The following is a 1,074-nucleotide window of genomic DNA, read 5'->3' as shown; positions in this document are numbered from 1 at the left end:
AAGCCATTGAAAGGGTTTCAAGCTTGGGGGAAGGGATGTAATATGATCAGATTTATATTTTAAGAAGGCAAACTGTAGATGTTCTGTTTCTTCTCTTGTGTAGGCGTCTCTTTATAGAACTAGGATGTGCATTTCTCCATAGTTATAGACAGGATTTCTAATTTTCTTCTATTAAGCGTATGTCTATATATATCCTATAAATATGTGTCTCTCTGTGTCTGTAAGAAAGTGGATACCTGCAGCCACTAAGTGAGCCAGAGGGTGTCAGAGAAAGCAAGAAGTGTCCCTAGAATAAGACTCATAAGGCCCAGGGGTTTACACAATAACCATTATAGTGTAAACTGAAGGATTATTCAAAGGCCCTCAGAGGAGAGCTGACGGCCCAATTTTGGTTACCTGTCTCTGCGATGATGAAGACTCTGGAAGACCCTAATAATTATACTCATGCCAAGAAAGCATACTACTGTGAATTAAGTGGGACATTACTTATTGTTACCCCCAGGCTCTGTAAAAAGTATAAATGAAACAAATATGGGACACAGAAGGGACAATTGAAGAAAATGCATTAGACATAGGAAAGCCTTTGAGGTAGGGAGATAGGGCAGAGGTTTCCTATCCTAAGGCTAGACACTCTACTATGTTCTTGACTTTTGGCCAGGCATCAAATAGTTTTGAGCTCTTGGAAGAAATAAGTGCTATGAAGTAGAGTGAAAGTATTCTCTGCTTTGTTGACTTCAGATAAGATGTTAATAAGGAAAGTGGGCTGTGTAGGAGACAGTCCTTGTTGGTGGAACCTATTTAGTGTTGGTGACTAAGACCTTGTAAGAGCCACTGATTGCTTCCAGATTGTGGCCTGAGTAATGTTGGAGTGGGTAACGAGCTGGCAGTTGCTTCTACAACTTTTATTGAATAGTTGGTTCAAGAGTGATTGTATAATTACTTAAATGTTGCATTGGATTTTTGTTTTTATTATTTCACAAAATGAATAGAAAATGTAAAATACTATTAATTAGAAACATGGGTCTCATTAACTTACTTCATTTGCAACTTACTTCATTTGACCTTTCTATCCTT

The sequence above is a fragment of the Pteropus vampyrus genome, unplaced genomic scaffold (genome assembly GCF_000151845.1).
Source record: "Pteropus vampyrus isolate Shadow unplaced genomic scaffold, Pvam_2.0 Scaffold25, whole genome shotgun sequence".
NCBI classification, from domain to species: Eukaryota; Metazoa; Chordata; class Mammalia; order Chiroptera; family Pteropodidae; genus Pteropus; species Pteropus vampyrus.
Note: the sequence above shows the minus strand (reverse complement) of the source record.